Source organism: Eleutherodactylus coqui, chromosome 6, assembly GCF_035609145.1.
Source record: "Eleutherodactylus coqui strain aEleCoq1 chromosome 6, aEleCoq1.hap1, whole genome shotgun sequence".
Taxonomy (NCBI): Eukaryota; Metazoa; Chordata; class Amphibia; order Anura; family Eleutherodactylidae; genus Eleutherodactylus; species Eleutherodactylus coqui.
Window position 1 is genome coordinate 29401388 of NC_089842.1, and position 20783 is coordinate 29422170.

General features: G+C 46.7%; 1 protein-coding gene across 1 annotated transcript in view; it reads left to right on the forward strand.

Annotated features, from left to right (window-relative positions):
* The first annotated feature begins 442 nt into the window (after nucleotides 1-442).
* Nucleotides 443-20783, forward strand: part of LOC136631989 (dual specificity tyrosine-phosphorylation-regulated kinase 1B-like) — a 73800-nt gene continuing 53459 nt past the window's right edge. The window contains exon 1 of the mRNA XM_066606512.1: nucleotides 443-629. The gene's annotated coding sequence lies outside the window, so the exon portion shown is untranslated. The remainder of the gene's footprint in view (nucleotides 630-20783) is intronic.

The window sequence follows — 20783 nt, forward strand, 5'->3', positions numbered from 1 at the left end:
CACTCCCACAGTCTATAATACATGACACAAGTAGTGTACAACTGAGAAAGTTCCAAATTCTGAGCATAAAAAGGTATATGCCAAAATCTGCCGTTTTTTGATGCAATTTTATCTTTAAGTCTTCCCTACTTCAAACTTGGGATTCCCTAATTCTAACTTCACTCTTGCGGCTTTATGTTTCTGACTTCTGCCTGACTTCACAGTTACGACGTGATTGCCGTGACGTCATACTCCGCCCGGCTGTAACCAACGTTTCGGCTCCGTAGCTTGACTGCAGTACGAGCAGGGGGCGTGGCTAGTGGCCGAGGGCGGGGCTCTGGTCGCCAGGGGGCGGGGTCGCGCGTGTGACGCAGCCTCTAATCCCCACAGCGGAGGCGGTGGAGCGCTGGCTGCCGCTCAGCGGGGCTCTGCGCATGCGCACTCACGTGACTTCTCCTCAGCGGCTGTTGCGTCGGTTTGTTTTCGCAGCCATTTTGTGTTGCATTACTGGGAAAAAAAACCCTGAGCGGCGGAGAGCGGGGAGCGGCGGCGAGTGCAGAGCCGGGCCTCCCCCTCAGCTGCTGCCGGGGGGCGACACCCAACACAGCCCGCCAGGATGTGCGTCCGCCCGACCAGCCGCGGCGCCTGAGGTAAGAGCGCCGCATCCGGGGGCTGCAGAGTGCGGGACCGGCCGGGAGTGATATGGACAGGAGAGCGAATCCCAGATATGTGTAACGTGTGTGTGCTGTGTAATATATGGGGGGATGGAGGATACGGGCAGTGTGATATTAGAGAGGATGTAACTGTATATGACCTGTACAATATGTCTGCATGTGATATGTACAGCAGATATACTCACCATATATGTCATGTATGTGCTGTGTAATATATGGGAGGATACGGGCAGTGTGATATTAGAGAGGATGTAACTGTATATGACCTGTACAATATGTCTGCATGTGATATGTCCAGCAGATAGAATCACCATATATATGTTATGTATGTGCTGTGTAACATATGGGGGGATGGAGGATACGGGCAGTGTGATATCAGAGAGGATGTAACTATATGACCTGTACAATATGTCTGCATGTGATATGTCCAGGAGATATAATCACCATGTATATCATGTATGTGCTGTGTAATATATGGGGGGATGGAGGATTCGGGCAGTGTGATATCAGAGAGGATGTTACTGTATATGACCTATACAATATGTCTGCATGTGATATGTACAGCAGATATAATCACCATATATGTCATGTATGTGCTGTGTAATATATGGGAGGATACGGGCAGTGTGATATCAGAGAGGATGTAACTATATGACCTGTACAATATGTCTGCATGTGATATGTCCAGGAGATATAATCACCATGTATATCATGTATGTGCTGTGTAATATATGGGAGGATGGAGGATACGGGCAGTGTGATATCAGAGAGGATGTAACTGTATATGACCTGTACAATATGTCTGCATGTGATATGTACAGCAGATAGAATCACCATATATGTCATGTATGTGCTGTGTAATATATGGGGGGATGGAGGATTCGGGCAGTGTGATATCAGAGAGGATGTAACTCTATATGACCTGTACAATATGTCTGCATGTGATATGTACAGCAGATATACTCACCATATATGTCATGTATGTGCTGTGTAATATATGGGAGGATACGGGCAGTGTGATATTAGGGAGGATGTAACTGTATATGACCTGTACAATATGTCTGCATGTGATATGTACAGCAGATAGAATCACCATATATGTCATGTATGTGCCATGTAATATATGGGGGGATGGAGGATACGGGCAGTGTGATATCAGAGAGGATGTAACTGTATATGACTTGTCCAATATGTCTGCATGTGATATGTACAGCAGATATAATCACCATATATGTCATGTATGTGCTGTGTAGTATATGGGGGGATGGAGGATACGGGCAGTGTGATATTATAGAGGATGTAACTGTATATGACTTGTCCAATATGTCTGCATGTGATATGTACAGCAGATATAATCACCATATATGTCATGTATGTGCTGTGCAGTATATGGGAGGATGGAGGATAAGGGCAGTGTGATATCAGAGAGGATGTAACTGTATATGACCTGTACAATATGTCTGCATGTGATATGTCCAGCAGATATAATCACCATATATATATATCATGTATGTGCTGTGCAGTATATGGGAGGATGGAGGATAAGGGCAGTGTGATATCAGAGAGGATGTAACTACATATGACCTATACAATATGTCTGCATGTGATATGTCCAGGAGATATACTCACCATATATGTCATGTATGTGCTGTGCAGTATATGGGAGGATGGAGGATACGGGCAGTGTGATATCAGAGAGGATGTAACTGTATATGACCTGTACAATATGTCTGCATGTGATATGTACAGCAGATATAATCACCATATATGTCATGTATGTGCTGTGTAATATATGGGAGGATGGAGGATACGGGCAGTGTGATATTAGAGAGGATGTAACTGTATATGACCTGTACAATATGTCTGCATGTGATATGTCCAGCAGATATAATCACCATATATATCATGTATGTGCTATGGAGGATGCGGACAGTGTGATATTAGAGAGGATGTAACTGTATATGACCTGTACAATATGTCTGCATGTGATATGTACAGCAGATATAATCACCATATATGTTATGTATGTGCTGTGTAATGTATGGGGGGATGGAGGATACGGGCAGTGTGATATCAGGGAGGATGTAACTACATATGACCTGTACAATATGTCTGCATGTGATATGTACAGCAGATAGAATCACCATATATATATCATGTATGTGCTGTGTAATGTATGGGGGGATGGAGGATACGGGCAGTGTGATATTAGAGAGGATGTAACTGTATATGACCTGTACAATATGTCTGCATGTGATATGTCCAGCAGATATAATCACCATATATGTATCATGTATGTGCTGTGTAATGTATGGGGGGATGGAGGATACGGGCAGTGTGATATCAGAGAGGATGTAACTACATATGACCTGTACAATATGTCTGCATGTGATATGTCCAGGAGATAGAATTACCATATATATCATGTATGTGCTGTGTAAAATATAGGAGGATGGAGGATACGGGCAGTGTGATATCAGAGAGGATGTAACTGTATATGACCTATACAATATGTCTGCATGTGATATGTACAGCAGATATAATCACCATATATGTCATGTATGTGCCATGTAATATATGGGGGGATGGAGGATACGGGCAGTGTGATATCAGAGAGGATGTAACGGTATATGACCTATACAATATGTCTGCATGTGATATGTACAGCAGATATAATCACCATATATGTCATGTATGTGCCATGTAATATATGGGGGGATGGAGGATACGGGCAGTGTGATATCAGAGAGGATGTAACTGTATATGACTTGTCCAATATGTCTGCATGTGATATGTACAGCAGATATAATCACCATATATGTCATGTATGTGCTGTGCAGTATATGGGAGGATGGAGGATACGGGCAGTGTGATATCAGAGAGGATGTAACTGTATATGACCTGTACAATATGTCTGCATGTGATATGTCCAGCAGATATAATCACCATATATATATCATGTATGTGCTGTGCAGTATATGGGAGGATGGAGGATAAGGGCAGTGTGATATCAGAGAGGATGTAACTACATATGACCTATACAATATGTCTGCATGTGATATGTCCAGCAGATATAATCACCATATATGTCATGTATGTGCTGTGTAGTATATGGGGGGATGGAGGATACGGGCAGTGTGATATTATAGAGGATGTAACTGTATATGACCTGTACAATATGTCTGCATGTGATATGTCCAGCAGATATAATCACCATATATATATCATGTATGTGCTGTGCAGTATATGGGAGGATGGAGGATAAGGGCAGTGTGATATTATAGAGGATGTAACTGTATATGACCTGTACAATATGTCTGCATGTGATATGTCCAGCAGATATAATCACCATATATGTCATGTATGTGCTATGTAATATATGGGAGGATACGGGCAGTGTGATATTATAGAGGATGTAACTCTATATGACCTGTATGTCCAGCAGATATAATCACCATATATGTCATGTATGCGCTGTGTAATATATGGTGGGATGGAGGATACGGGCAGTGTGATATTATAGAGGATGTAACTGTATATGACCTGTACAATATGTCTGCATGTGATATGTCCAGCAGATATAATCACCATATATGTCATGTATGTGCTGTGCAGTATATGGGAGGATGGAAGATACGGGCAGTGTGATATTAGAGAGGATGTAACTGTATATGACCTGTACAATATGTCTGCATGTGATATGTACAGCAGATATACTCACCATATATGTCATGTATGTGCTGTGTAATATATGGGAGGATACGGGCAGTGTGATATTAGAGAGGATGTAACTGTATATGACCTGTACAATATGTCTGCATGTGATATGTCCAGCAGATAGAATCACCATATATATGTTATGTATGTGCTGTGTAACATATGGGGGGATGGAGGATACGGGCAGTGTGATATTAGAGAGGATGTAACTGTATATGACCTGTACAATATGTCTGCATGTGATATGTACAGCAGATATACTCACCATATATATCATGTATGTGCTGTGTAATATATGGGAGGATGGAGGATACGGGCAGTGTGATAGTAGAGAAGATGTAACTGTATATGACCTGTACAATATGTCTGCATGTGATATGTCCAGCAGATAGAATCACCATGTATGTGCTGTGTAATATATAGGAGGATACGGGCAGTGTGATATTAGAGAGAATGTGACTGTATATGACCTGTACAATATGTCTGCATGTGACATGTACAGGAGATAGAATCACCATATGTGTGTGTGTGCTGTGTAATATATGGGAGGATACGGGCAGTGTGATATTATAGAGGATGTAACTATATGACCTGTATGTCCAGGAGATATAATCACCATATATGTCATGTATATGCTGTGTAATATATGGGAGGATGGAGGATACAGACAGTGTGATATTAGAGAGGATGTAACTGTATATGAACTGTACAATATGTCCAGCAGATATAATCACCATATGTCATGTATGTGCTGTGTATTATATGGGTGGATGGAGGATACGGACAGTGTGATATTAGAGAGGATGTAACTGTATATGACCTGTACAATATGTCTGCATGTGATATGTCCAGGAGATATAATCACCATATATATCGTGTGTGCTGTGTAATATATGGGAGGGTGGAGGATACGGACAGTGTGATATTAGAGAGGATGTAACTATATTACCTGTACAATATGTCTGCATGTGATATGTCCAGCAGATAGAATCTTAGATTTGTATAACGTGTGTGTGTGTGTGTTATATTGTATTGTGAGTGTTATAAAATCTGTATTTAAGTGTGTCTATATAATACATATCGCTTATACAATATGTCTGCATGTAATATATATTTTCATATAGTGTGTGTGTGTGTGTATGTATATATGTCATATGCGCGTGACATAAAATCGGGATAGAATTGTGTGTATATCACTTAGTTTGTCTGCATGTAATATATGTACAGTAAATATAGTACACAGTAAGTGTATATAATGTACATGTTTATAATAAGTATGTATATATGAAATCTGATATGTGGTTGTGTGTGTATACAGTACATGTGGGTATATATAATACAGTGAATGTGTATCATACTGCTTATATGTAGTGTCTGCATGTAATATGTGCATGTCTTGTATATGGTGTGTTAGTTCATATATACAGTATATGTGGAGATATATAATACACGGCAAGTGTCTATATTTGCATGTTTTATAATAGATATATACAGTGAGATGTGTAGCTGATATATGTATTGTATGTGTAATATATTGTGTATACAGTACATGTGGGGGATATATAATATCTGGATTTATTGTATAGAAGGGCTCATTCACACGGCTGTATATGTAAAGCGAAGGTGTATATAGAGCGGTTCATAAACTCGGAGAAGAATAGGACTCTATCGCTTAATATGGGGCGACCCTGAAAATCAATGTATGTGAATGAGCCCTCAGCTGTATATGGTGGGTAAGCTACAGGTATACACAGTGTATACAGTATATGTGAGGATATATACAGTGTATGTCTATATAATACTCATTGTCAATGCCCCCGCCCCCCTAGAAGTTGTCATTTTGCTGCAGAGCCCGTCCTGCGGCTCCATCCCAGACAGATCTGTAAATGATGGGATTGTGGTGATTAGATGGACGGTCTTGTCACCGGAGGCCCTAAAAGTGACTCTCGGAGGCTCCTTGTGTGTAGTGACCTCTTCCGCTTGTGCAGAGCTTGTTTGCCACTAGACTCCTCTACGACGCAGAGAAGAGATTTTACCCCGTTACCAGAAGGGGGCGCATTATTGGGACGTGAGAAGCTGGATGGTCGCATTGATGAATTGTCCCCCACCGGGCCGTTGTGTCCAGACTGTTAGGAGGTGGTGGGACCAGTGGATGTGTGAGGGCACACAAGGTGACCAGGATCAGGACGCCCCCTACACACCACCAGTAGAGGAGCGTCTGACCAGACTGTTAGAGGTGATGGGACCAGTGGATGCGTGAGAGCACACAAGGTGACCGAGCTCAGGACGCCCCCTACAGACCACAAGTAGGGAGGAGCGTCTGACCAGACTGTTAGGAGGTGATGGGACCAATGGATGTGTGAGGGCACACAAAGTGACCGGGCTCAGGACGCCCCCTACAGACCACTAGTAGAGGAGCGTCTGACCATACTGTTAGGAGGTGGTGGGACCAGTAGATGTGTGAGGGCTCACAAGGTGACTGGGCTCAGGGCGCCCCCGACAGACCACCAGTAGAGAGGAGCGTCTGACCAGACTGTTAGAGGTGATGGGACCAGTGGATGTGTGAGGGCACGCAAGGTGACCGGGCTCAGGACCCCCCGACAGACCACCAGTAGAGAGGAGCGTCTGACCAGACTGTTAGAGGTGATGGGACCAGTGGATGCGTGAGGGCACGCAAGGTGACCGGGCTCAGGACCCCCCGACAGACCACCAGTGGAGAGGAGCGTCTGATCGTCAGACCTCGTGGTGAGCACCCAAATCCTGCCTTTGCTGTAGAGCGGCACACTGCCCGCTGCTGGTATGATGGTCTGGGAGGCCATCGCATACAACAGTCGATCACCCCTAATAGTAGTATGAGGGATGATGACAGCTCAGCGATATGTTCAGGACGTCCTGCAGCCACATGTGTTCCTCTCCTGGCGGCTTCCTAGAGGCAGCAGGATAATGCTCGGCCGCACACACAAGGGGGTCACAGGAGCCCCCACAACATTGTCACACTTCTGTGGTTGACCGGTCACCAGATATATAGCCAATAGCACATGTATGGGACCATCAGGGACACCAATTTCGACAGCCTATGCGTTTTCACGTTCTAGAGGCTCAGTTACAGCAAATGTGGAGCAATATGCCATATGTTACCATACAGAACCTGTATGCTTCCCACCCCCATATCGCATCTTGTATCCAAGCTAGAGGCAGTACAACAGGGTACTAGAGAGCTTCCCTGCTCCCGCTCCCCCGTATCACATCTTGTATCCAAGTTTGAGGCGGTACAACAGGGTACTAGAGCCTCCATGCCCGCCTGTATCACATCTTGTAGCCATGCTAGAGGCGGTACAACAGGGTACTAGAGCCTTCATGCCCCCCGTATCACATCTTGTATCCATGCTAGAGGCGGTACAACAGGGTACTAGAGCCTTCATGCCCGCCTGTATCACATCTTGTATCCATGCTAGAGGAGGTACAACAGGGTACTAGAGCCTCAATGCCCCCCACATCACATCTTGTATCCAAGCTAGAGGAGGTACAACAGGGTACTAGAGCCTTCATGCCCACCCGTATCACATCTTGTATCCATGCTAGAGGAGGTACAACAGGGTACTAGAGCCTCCATGCCCGCCTGTATCACATCTTGTATCCATGCTAGAGGAGGTACAACAGGGTACTAGAGCCTTCATGCCCACCCGTATCACATCTTGTATCCATGCTAGAGGCGGCACAACAGGGTCCTAGAGCCTCCCTACGAGGGGTCGGTTCTCCACAATATGTTCTCCTTTTGCTCTGATATGGTAATCACTTCTTACAATGTTACGATCGGCGTGTCGCCCGTCCGGCAGCTTCCAGGGGAGGGAGGTGACTGTTTCTCTGGATGTAATGTGTATATTTATTGTGTGCATATATATATATATAATATAGTATGGCCATATAATGGAGTGTATTCAGTACATATTATACATACAGGGTATGTAATGGATATTATACAATGTCCCTAGATATGTATACACCCCTCCATAGTGGTTATTTATACCCGATCACCCATTATGGCAGCGATATGTAGCATCATCCTTTTCTCGAATGATGTCAGTAGTTGGTAAAGCCACCCTGTGCCCGTCAGGCGAGTCAAAATGCCGGTGGCTGGCTTAAGTTTTGAGCACCAGTGTTGTTCGTGCCGTGGTTCGCCGCAATGAGAAGTTAATGGCGGCTGCTCTGAGCGCCTGCTGTGACTTGCGTACATCTAGTAGTAAAGCTTCTTGCCAGTATTCTTCGTGGTGAAGTATACGGTTCTGGTTCACCCTGTGTGTATCTTCTAGTGCCGGCCGTCTCTTGCCCGCAGCGCTGAGGTTACAAGACTGGGTGACTCCAAAATACAGCTGTGCATGATTGTGAAGGGTTTGCTGGCATGATGCATCCAATATGGCGGCGTTTGGTCACCGTGGCGCTGTAGGTATAACTGTAGCTCCCACTGAGGATGCGGGCAGCCCAGATCCTGGCAGGGGGCAGTGCCGCAGTCAGCCCGTTCCCCCAAAACGTTGTTGCTGGTCTCGTGCCTCGGCCCGCATTGGCTGAGGATGGGGACGACTCTGCTTCTTACTGGAGGTTGCTTTGGCATTGAGAATTAAAATGGGTTTACATGCCACCACTATGATGTTCAGATGTCTGTGAAGAAACTCTGTGGTTAGCGGGCATGGCGGGTGCGCAGCGCCCCCTATAGAGCTCCCTGCAGACTGGCAGGGACAGAGATAATACCTGGGTCTCATGTTGTGGCGCTGCTCCCGCACAGCCGGCTCAGCTACTCCAGGTGTAGTGCGCAGGATCGCAGCTTGTGGTGTTCTATTTGGTAACTCGTCAGTCTGTGTCCGCTCCAACGTGGGAGCAGGAACACTGGAGCCGTCTGATGCCAAATGGACCCCGCTGCTGGTTCTGGGGTCTGCGCTGCTCGGTCATTGGCCTCCGACGTCTGGTGTTGGAGGCTCCTGGCACAGATGACATATACTTCATATTCCTGCTGTCCTGTGGGCCACTTGTAGGTGGATGTGGGAAATGTTGGTTCTCGGATCTGTAAGGTTGTCGCTAGTAAGGATTCCGCTGTGGTCATTTTCTCCGAGGGTGAGGTCTTCACAAAGTCCCCTAAAGGGCAGCAGCCTTTCACTTCTCTTCCCATTGGCCTTTTGGATGGTTGGCAGATCCCCATAGCGGTCACCTGTGTAATGCCCACGGGTGGTATTACTTCCAACCCAACCGCTGGGCTGCCTTCTTGTGCCATCTGTGGACCTGGTGTTTGTTGTGCAGCGTATATGGAGGCCTCTTGCCGGGTAGCTGCCATCCACATCTCGCGGACTGGCACACCAAGATGCTGCAGGCCTTCACTGGTGATAAGTTTAAGGTTCTCTTTTATTGGAAGTGTTTTAACTTCAATTTCTGCTCTCTAAAACCTGTCTAGTCATCCTGGATTGATGCCGGCGGCCCGAAGTGGTAACATGCTGTGCCTGTTGCTGGGGTCCGACATGATCTGTGTCCCCACATAGGAGAATATGGACTCCTCACTTAGAGCTACCTATGTTGTATTGGAAGTCCTGCAGCGTTATATCTGACCTGTCTGTATTGGCGCCGGGGTCTCCTGACGGCGCTGCGTCTGTCCATACGTATTGGTTTGCATTGAGGAGTCCTGGACGCCGGGTCAGAATCCACATCCAAACCACCATGCGGTTTTTGCCACAGATCTGTAGCAGATTTCACCCTTTCAGTTGAAGAGGTGAAGCCTCCGGCTCCGTGAACGTTCCCTTGTGTCGGTCCGTGTCCTCCTCGCACAATTCTGATGTGTCTGGTGAAAACATATACAGTACCGCATATACTGAAGTATAAGCCGAGTCAATAAGTTTTACCACAATAAAACTGCTAAAACTTAATGACTTGAGTGTGAGCCTAGCTGTACTCGAGTATATACTAGATTAAAAAAAACAAAACGCAATACTGACCTCCCAGTCGGCGTCTGTGTCCCCGGTACGATTGTCTTCTTGGCGGTACAGCAAGCTGCTTGAAAATTCTCCCTGCTCGGCTTTGAATTCCCACGCCGTCAGCGCTGTGATTGGATCGAGCGCCAGCCAATCGCAGCCAGCGCTCGACTATTCACAGCCATTCAGTGAATTACATCATTGCCTGTGATTGGTTTATCAAGCGCCACCTGTGATTGGCTGGCGCTCAATCCAATCACAGCGCTGACGGTGGGGAAATTTAAAGCCGAGCAGGGAGCTGACAGCGGGAAGAAGTCTCAAGCAGGTTGCCGCACCGCTGAGGAGACCATCGCGTCGGGGACACAGACGCCGACAGATCAGTATTGCAGGGTTTTTTTTTCCTATTATATACTCTAGTATAGCTTGGCTTATACTCGAGTCTAAGTTGTTTTTTTTTTTGTTTTTTTTAGCAGTTGTCTAAAAAAATTTTGTGTGGTAAAACTTATTGACTCGGCTAATACTTGAGTATATATGGTATATCCCTCAGAGTGGCTTTATTTTTCTTGTGTCAATTACTTTGCTTTTCCCGGAGACGGGCAGCTGCCAGACTGTTGTGGCACTGCTTATCTCTGAAGTAACATGCTCACTTGGTGACCCGGTCTGATAACGGAGAGGCCGGGCTGGTGGCGCTAAACTTCTATGTTCTTAGTTGTCCATGGCTGCCCCCTCCCCGCCAGATCTTCACCGCGGATCCTTAAATCTGACGTTGGTCGGGGCAACTTTCGAGCGGGGGGAGGGGGAAACCATAAAGGTTTAATGAGGGTAAAGGGCAAATAAGAACGGAAAGACCAGCTAGTGCGGTGCAACCTCTTACCATGGCATGGTCCCATTATTGGCTGCTGCGGTGTGTAACCTCATGTAGGATTATTCCTCTGACCGGCTCCTGAGGCATATAACCTTGTACTACAGCATGATACTGTGTATGGAGGGGCATGTGACATTGGTTAGAGGAATATACCGCCGTTCTATGGAAGGAGGCTGCTGACTGAGGGGATGTACGGCTTCAGCAATTCAGAAGTATTAAACAGAACTTGTTTTGGTTTTATACATTTTGAGATTTAAAGGGGCTGCCCAGTTGTAAGCCACTGATGGACTAACATTGGAGGTCTGTTACCCGGAACCCCCTCTGATCAGGAGTTTGCTGGGGTGCTTGTGCATTGAGCTGATTTCTGTAGGAAACGGACAACTCCATTCTCACTGCAGTGGCCAGGCTTCATATTACAGGCAAAGTTCCTATTGATGGGAATAGGAACATCGCTTGCAATGCTATGCTCGGACACTGCAGTAGTAATGGCGCTGTCTGTTTCCTGCAGAAACTTGCTCAACGCACGAGCTCATCTGCAAAGGTCCCAGGTGGTGAACCCCTGCCTTCGAATGGGCTGCCGCTCGTTTACAACTGAAGAAACCTTCTAACCCTAAAGTGGCCAAACCCATTGAACTGTTCCTAATGAGTGAAATATAATTCACTGCAGCAGAGGGGTCTAATATAGTTATTTAGACCATCAGAAAACAGCTGACCCCTTTTACAACAAAAGTTTATTAATACCTCTGAAATGGAGCTAATGAGGAGTAACGGACAGGTGTGGGTATCTGTAGGATTAGGAAAAAGGTGCGAAGTACACAGGACAACCCAAAGATGACAAATATGGGTATGTCCGCCTACTAAGGCCTCCTTCTCACGAACGGATTTACGCCGCGTAAATCCGCGGCAAAAATCCGCTGCGTTGCCCCATGCTATTAGGTTCTATTGAACCTAATAGCACAATGCACACGATGCGTAATTCCACCGCGGAATTACGCACCGTGAAATCTCCCGTTCTCACCCGCAGCATGTTCTATTTGCTGCGGGTGTAATCGCGGACGGCTTCCATTGCAGTCAATGGAAGCCGTCCGTTCACGCTATCTCCCGCTGCAACCAGCGGAAGATAGCGTGAAAAAACGCTTCCCCGCCTACCGCCGCGCGTCATATGACGCGGCCGGTTGCGTCACGTGACGCGGTGGGCGTGTCACATGACGCGACGGCGGTGGGCGGGGAAGCGTCTTCACGCGATCTTCCGCTGGTAAGTATGGGGTCTCTGGGGGGCGCCGTGACGGGCTTCACTGCGTAATATTACGCGGCGGAGCCCGTCACACTCGTGGGAAGGAGGCCTAATTCTCAAGGAATGCCCAAATATGCACAGCACACACCAACAACAAATAGGGGGGGGGGAGGCCTTACACTATTCTGGTACATCATACACATGATATAGCACATTTTGTTGATTTTAATATTATTCCTAGTTCTAGTGAAGTCTTGGTCTTGATAATCCCGGTTCGACTCGTTTCCTTGGTATAACCAATTCATCAGGAACTCTGGTACTAAAAAATACACTAATCAGAGTCAACTAACACGTGATTACCCAAGTCAAAAAAGATACTTCGGACCCAACTGATGCATAGCCGGTGCCATAGCTTGATAAGGGTTAAGGTAACCAGCAGCAACCTGGGTACAATATCCAGAAAAAGGGCTAATAAAATGGGCCGACACCAAAAGTGGGTTCTAACAGACTTGGGAAACACCCCTGGGGCACGACCCACGGGCTAGAAAATAGAATATAGAGACATATCCCCTACCCCAAAAGAAAACCAAAACTGGGCATAAAACAGTCAGCCCTGATGGTGGACTGACGGCTGGTTCCTAACGAGTAATGTGGTTGTATATTGTGCTTTACTGCACCTGCTGTTGGGTAACCTCAGAGCTGGCTGCCATGTGTGTACATGAGGCACAACCTGTATCTGGGCATTGAAGCCTACATTTTTCACTGGGTTACCACTATGCCGGCTCCATTTCTTAGTCTAGGGCTACATGGTAATTTTGGTTGTGCGACCCATTTCAAGGCCAAAGATTGCAGTGTAGTCTTGTAATCTAATAGAAGTGAATGCGGTCATGTTGCGACTCACGAGCCACCGCCACCCACAGATTGCAAAACATCCAGCCTTGGATTATTTTTATGATCTGCGGGTTACAGCCGCAACTAGTTGTAATGTGACTGTTGGCTTTTATGAGATTGCAAGTTTGCATAGCTACCCTGTAAACTTTGGTCATGTGATCTGTGTCGTGGCCAAACTTGTAATGTAGCCCTCGTTTAATTTTCAGTTGTTCCTGAGCTGGTGGGTGTAGACTGTCGCTATATTCTGAAATATTAGAGAACAGGATCTCTCTTTCTCTGTAGCACACCCTCATAAGTCACAGTAGCGTGGAGAGCATTATACAGTAATACTGAGCAGTGTAGATGTGAATCCGATGGCTGTGACCAAGCACATGCTATTTGCTACAGCAGCATCCGTCTCTTCTTCATATCCCCATAGATGTCTGTGGGCAGCAGACGTTCTCACTCTACATTTCCCGTTCTGTGAACGGTTGACAGCAAATTGGGAGGAAGAGAGACCCCTAGTGGCCAGCACTTCAGAGGGATTTTCACCACAAGGGTCATATAAGTGATTTGTACTTTAGCTCATTATCAGATTGGCATAAGTTGTTTGAAAAGTCAGTGATCATTTAAAGGGAAGAATTCCACAGGCCTGAATAATACAGGGACCCACCGCTGATCCCTACGGCTGCTGTCACTGCAGGAAGCAGAATGTGCTCACCATAGCGCTGTGGCCTGGGTTGGTACTACAGCACAGCTCGCATTAAGTGCCTGTTGGTCGTCAATAAAATATAATTTTTTTTTTTTTTATCCTCTAGTCCCAGAAATCCCCTTTAATTGGGAGTGAGAAGCTGGACTGGTTAATTCCCCATCTGAGCAGTGCACCCATATTGTTCGCTATTAGACATACACTGCAAAGTGCCTACAATGATTGGAGAGTAGGGGTAAAAACTTTATTTCGTATAAGGAACACTATATGGTCTGTCCCTAGCCTGAAATGCTGATAACAGGGAGCAATAGATTGCATTCAACTGCACAAGTGGAGGTTAAGGCCAAGAGGAAAGAAGTCCTCCATAAAACCCAAGGAATTATAATTTTTTTTGCAGACTTCTCCCACCTTGTATGTGCAGTGTACTTATTACATGGTCTTGTTGGATCTGCTGTGTATCTCCTATGTATTATTATATGATCTTGTACTTGGGGTTTGTTCACATCAGTGTCAGGTTTAGTTGGACCCGCCATCGCTGATTTCTGCTAGAAAAGGGGTTGAAATGGCACCGCAGGCTGCACCATTGTATCCTGTAAACGCTGGTGACATGCCGGACTGCTGACTGGACATTGAATGGACCCCCATTATAGTCAAAAGGGGGCATTCAGGGCTGTTTTGTCATAAGAGCAGGAAAAAGGAATCCACTACCGCTGATGTGACCGAGCCCTTACATGTGGTGTATCTGCTGTGTGGTATATGGCCAGTCCCTTACATGTGGTGTATCTGCTGTGTGGTATATGGCCAGTCCCTTACATGTGGTGTATCTGCTGTGTGGTATATGGCCAGTCTGTGTTATAATCTTGTACCAGGTCTCTCGTATCGCGGCTCTGACTCCTGCCCTATGTTAGATGCTTTTTTTGCCGTCGTACCCCCTATGCACCCTGTAAAGTACCTTCTTTGTAAATGGCTCAGTGCGCTGACTGAGGATGGCGCCATCACCATTATTTGTGCTCTGTGATTAATTACTGCATTTAGCTTATAATGGATATGTTTTAATTTCCACCCCGTGTCCTTATGAAATAAAGATGTGAAGTATTTCCGAGTGTTGGCGATGCGCTTCCCTTGGACTATCAGATCGGGTCACTGGCGTTTATGGAGTCTGTTGGGGGCGGCACATATTGCCTTCCACACGGGTCTGATCGCGGTGGGGGTGACTTGATCGGGGGTGAGTTCTGTGATTGTCCTGAACTGCCCTTATTACACTAAATTCTGTTTCCTTTACGTTTAAGTGGGTAAAGTGAGGGCTGAGCGCTGGTGCTGCCAACTGGGAAGCAGCAGACAAGAAGCTCTGCCAATGGGCAGAAGGAATTTGGGTCCTTTTACATGGGACGACCTATTGGCCGCAGATGCTGACAGGTCACATCATTGATCGTTCCGATGCTTTTACACGGGAGCGATAACTGTGAGGGGCTGAAGGCGGAGTGCCCGGGCGTCGTGCCAGTCTACTTCCATTCATCAGCCAATTTGGTCATTTTGGGTTTTTAGTAATTCTGAAAGTTGGCGTTCCCCTTACCCGAGTTGGGGTCTGTATGGTGAGTGGGCATAAAGGCACACGAGTCTGGCATCTGCCTGGAAGCTGCTGATCTGATATTTAGCGGTTTCTTTGCAATTTGGGAGAATTTGTCCCAACTCTTCATGGCCATGATGGGAAAGCAAGACCTCTCTGCTCTGACCACCTGCCGGAAGAAGCCGAGCGCTTGGCGCAGCAATGCTTCCGTAACTCCCTTCCACTTCAATGAGCGCTACGGAAACGGCGCTAAGCGTTTGACTCTTTTTGTAGGCTGTAGCCGGATGGCCAGTAGCCATGGCAGTGGTTTCCCATCTCTGCTATGAACCCACAATCCCCCCCTTGATGTGTATGCAGGTCTGCTGCAGAAGATGCATGTCCATCCATCATTATCTGTATGTGATGGACCAGGACCGGACAAGTCTTCTAGCAACTTAATTTTACCATGTACTGAAGTCTGCCAAAGTGGTCTTCCTGGCACCTTACAGAGGTGTTCATGAGGGGTCCACCTGGCCCCTAAATCTTACTGTAGCCGTAGGACATTCTGTCCTTCTGTCCTGACATGTGTGCCTAGGGGTTCAGAGATAAGTGCCCATAGTAGCTGGTGTGCCCCCCACTATTACATTGGTGCATTGGTGGTTCTGCTGGCGCTGTATGTGGCGGTGGTGCCGAGCTCTTGTCACGTTGTATTATACGCGGAGCAGGAAGTCCTCGCAGATTCCCTGTTACTAGGGAATAATAGCCAGCGTTCTGTGCAGACTGCGTGCCTTTGATCTAGTGCGGTGTGGCGGTGAAGGAGTTAAGGCGAGCGCTGCTGCGGACTGTTGCTGGAAATAGATGTAGTTGCAGTGCATTTTGCAGCAAGTTCCAGTCCACGTGCTCAACCTGGTTTTCAGGATGGTGGAGGGGGGCGGGGGGGGGATACGGGAAGGAGGGGAGAAGGACACTTGATCTGAGAGCACTTTAACATGTCTGTTTAAGATGGCAACGTGCCAGTGGAAAATTTTGGCTGACAGGGCCACCTCGGATTGGTTTGGATATTGGTTACGGATCGGGATTGGTAACTGCAGTGCGTTATTTATATCTGCATGTTCCTGGAAGGAACGGTGGCTTTGAAAAAGAGGGGTATTTTTGGAGAGCCTGAACTGCTCCGGCTTCTCTCTTTGTTTGGGCATAATCATTCACTGCATCATATATAACCTAGCAACATGCATCACCGCCGAGCGGCTCCCGGGATTGGCTGGAAGTAGCATTTGTGGCAGCCAATGGGGAGCCTGTTACCATAGCAGAGGAAATGTTAGAGGTGAGTCTGCAGAGGCATGCACGGGAACATTCGTGCCCTTCTGCTCGGGGAATCTGCCATACTTACAAAAGGCTGATTGATAGTGCTCGGAGCCCAGCAAAATAAAAGGGGGCTACGTGCACGTGCACAGCGGCGAAAATATGGACCCCCACCCACCCTTCATCCTGTCTAATTATAGAAGAGACTTAACCCCCTAAACGCTGCCGCCTCTGTCCTGCCACCATGAAGCCCACTACTTTCTAGTTGTGATTATTACATGTTTTATAGGATGTGGCAAGGAAAAGGGGAGTAGTGAGGCTGTGTTTTATTAACCCCTGCCATGCCAGGAATAGCTTGGTGTGCCATACATCCTCCCCCTTTTTTACACTGATCTGTGCGGAGTGGACCGGTGACCTGCAGCTGTCAGGTACACTGCAAACCCTGTAAGCTTCAGGCGTCCTGCATGTCGCTGCCGTTGACAGAGGGGGGGTTGTGTGTATTTGATTTGCAGGGTCGGAGTCGCATTAGCTGCAGTGTGCAGAGGGGTGCTGCGCTGCTGCAACTGACTGAGCTAGTCGTCGTGTATTATACTCTGCTTGCATCATCTTTCTGAAGATACGGCAATAATGGTTACCTGTACACTGTTGGGTTTTTTTTGGGGGGGGGGGGGGGGGATCACTTGCCCGTTCCGAACTAACTGATCTGACGAACGACGCCGGTTGTTGTTAGGTGAAGAGGAAACGCGCCTGTGCTTCTAAATTGAAATGCACCAATAGAGCGCTCGCTCGCTTTTTTTTTTTTTAAGTACCACTCAGATTTTAGGAAATCCGATTTCAGTTTTCCAAGCCGTTTTCCTTTTGCTGGTTTCTGTCGGTCTCCCCTCAGGTCTGTAGTTTGGGGTTACAATAGACGAACGGATGAGATTGTTCTGCTCCAGTCTAGTAATGGGAACGCTGTTTTAGGTTCTAACTTTTGTAGTAGCGTTATTATTGACCATATTAACCATTCGTTGGGATTGTCGAGTCATGAAAGGTCTCTGGACTTTGCTATTAAGGGGGCCTGCCTTCTTCCCAACCTGCTGTGGTTTACAGAGCTAATCTCTGAGCCATTTGGCTGCTACTATAGACATATAGACATGACACAAAGTTTTGAGTGACACAAATTTTGGTTTCCACAAAGTTTGATGCTGAAGTTCTTCCAGCTTTTAGTCAGATGTTTCTATGGTTACTGAAGTACAATTATAAGCATTTAACATTTTATTAGCAAATATATCAGGCTTGGGCAAAGACTTAATATTTGTAGTGTTGGCCCATATTTTTAAAGACTTCTGCAGTTCGTCCTGGAATGCTGGATGTCCGCTTCTGGCCCAAATTCCGACTGATGGCAACCCATCCTTCCTAATCTGTGCTCAGACTTTGACCGTTTTTGTCTGCCTGCTTTTTGAGGATTGAGCACAGGTTCTCGAGGGGAAAGCATTGTTCATGACCAGGTTGCTCCTGGATGGTTGTTCTTGGAGGATGTGTTGATCCCATTCTTTAATTATGGCGGTGTTCTTGGGCTGTATGTGAGCCCACCTCCTTGGAAGGAAAGCAATCCCTCAGGATGCTATACTGTTGGCATGACACATGACACATGGTATGGCTCACCTTTTCTTCTCCACACAACCATTCTTCCAGATGTCCCAAAGAGTCTGAATGGGCTTCATTAGAGAAAATAACTTTTCCCCCAGTCCTCTGCCGGCCAATTCCTGTACAGCATTTTCTTTGAAAACCCGTTCAGCTCTTCAGATGCTATAATTCATTATTGGTCATCATTCTGGGGGGTCCAGTACGGTCCGAGGCTTCATCTGAGGTTATGACTCCACCTTATATTTTGACTGCTTTGCAGTCGTATTACTTGGTGGCTTGACAAGTCATTTACCAAATTTTGAGAGGTTGTGAGACGTTTGCTCTTCCAAGTGGGAGCCGAGATTGCAAACTTCAGCTTGGAGACTTGGGTTCGGTAAGCCAATAAATATGGTGACCCTTCCTCCTGTACAGATTTGCTGCCCCAGTTTTCATTTGACCTTACTATAACAGCACTACTACTCTGATATCTAGGCTACACAGCTGAGACCTAATCAAATAAGTGGGAAATTGTGGCATCTACAACACTAATGTGGCAATAGTACGGGAAATATTTGCTTCCACGGGTTAAGAAGCTGTATTTTGTATGATAAAATACTTAAGCACATTATGTTTAAGTTGATTGAAGAGCACCAAGGAAGTGTACAAAGTTAGGGCCCATTTACACACAAAGATGATCCCTTAAAAGATGGCTTTTGAGCGATCATTTTGCCTACACTACTACTTGGAACTAATGCCTATTAGTACCATTAGTAACCTGTGAGCCAACGGGAGCTGTATTCAGAGAACAGACCACCCGCTGTTTTCTGAATAAATTTCCTTTGTTCTGCCACGGGGCTGACAGCTGAGGCAATGTTATCAGCGCTCCCCGGGAAGAACACAGCGTGGTGTCCGTCTCATCAGCCCTTCTGACGAACTGTGGATTTCATGCCAACAGAAAATCATCGTTCGGCAGAAAATTGAAAGATGAGCATATTTACACCCAATGATTATTGCTGAAAAGATTTGTAAAAGGGCCTTCAAATTACACTTTGTTAAAAAGAAGAAAAAAAGCCCCTAGAAGAAGTTGCCATTTTGCTACAAGCCTAGGCATGCAGTTACATCTCAGGTAGATGAGTTTGGTGTAAACTGTCTTGTCACCGGAGGCCCTAAATATTACTCTTCTCTCCCCCCCCCCCCCCCCCCCCCCCCCCGGCCTATAAAAGGCTCTCTGAGGCTCCTTCTGTGTAGTGACCTCTTCTTCCGCTTGTGTGGAGTTTGTTGGCCACTAGACGCCTCTACGACGCAGAGAAGAGATGTTACCCCGTTACCAGAAGGGGGCGCATTATTGGGATGTGAGAAGCTTGGATGGTTGTATCGACTAATTGTCCCCACTGGCTGTTCTGACCAGACTGTTAGATGTTGGGACCAGGGAATGTGTGAGGGCACACAAGGCGACCGGGCTCAGGACGCTCCTGACAAACCACCAGTAGAGGGAAGCGTCTGATTGTCCGACAAGCACGAGCAGCTCCAACTGTTTTGCTGTCTGTCGTCCAGAGACGGGTGGCTCCATCGTTGCACCCCGGTGTCTCTTGGAACTGTTTCCAGGCGCTTGGCTGAAGGACATTTGTTCTCACAGGCCCCATTACGTTTACAGTCTTTGTCACCCACGGTTGCCTCAATGAGCAGTGGTGTCACGAACAATGAAACTGGATGCTACAGAGGCAACCAGGTTGTCTCCAGTGATGAATCCAGGTTTAGTTTGGGCGCTGACGATGGCCGTGTTCCTGTCTGGAGACCTCGGGGTGAGCTGCTCAATCCTGCCTTTGCGGTGGAGCGGCACACTGCCCCCTGCTGGTGTGATGGTCAGGGGGTCCATCACATAGGACAATCAATCACCCCTAATAGTGGTATGAGGGTCGATGACAGCTCAGCGATATGTTCAGGACATCCTGCAGCCACATGTGTTCCTCTTAGGACTGCTTCCTAGAGGCAGCAGGATAATGCTCGGCCGCACACACAAGGGGGTCACAGGAAGCCCCCACAACATTGTCACACTTCCGTGGTTGCCAGGTCGTCAGATTTATCGCCAATGGAACATGTATGAGACCATCTGGGACTCCAACTTCGACAGTTTGAGTTTGCACATGCTCAATTACTGTTAATGTGGATATATGTGATGTAAGATGCCATATGGACCCTATATGCCTCCATGCCCACCTGTATCACCTCTTGTATCCAAGCTAGGGTCAGTTTTCTGCAATAAATCATCCTTTTTCTCTGATATTGTAATTATATCAATGTTACAATCCACACAGAGAAAAACTTCAT